Source organism: Odontomachus brunneus, unplaced genomic scaffold, assembly GCF_010583005.1.
Source record: "Odontomachus brunneus isolate Ranch 3 - 2012 unplaced genomic scaffold, Obru_v1 Obru_scaffold_089, whole genome shotgun sequence".
In the NCBI taxonomy this organism is placed as follows: Eukaryota; Metazoa; Arthropoda; class Insecta; order Hymenoptera; family Formicidae; genus Odontomachus; species Odontomachus brunneus.
Window position 1 is genome coordinate 1,117,105 of NW_022639539.1, and position 319 is coordinate 1,117,423.

Here is a 319-nt window from a genome sequence, read left to right on the forward strand (position 1 = left end):
AATAAGCACAGAGAGTTGAGTAGCTGAACTCTTAGGGTACTTGGATTTTTCCTCAGTGGTAGTAGAAGCACAAGAGTAAGAGAAGAGCAAGAGAAGTCCAAGAATAAGAGGTGAAGTGAAGTGAAGTGAAGTGAAGTAGTGTAAGTGAAGTCCAAGAGTAAGAGAAGACCAAAAGTAAGAGAAGTGAAGTGACCCGCGGTGCGCGGAATCGCGGTTATATACGATTTCAACTGGAAATGGTTTGGTAGGGAAGATGTGGAAATTTGGGGGTTCCTAGGTTGTTGGATTCGTCAGAGAAAATGGTATGGGGGACTGCTGT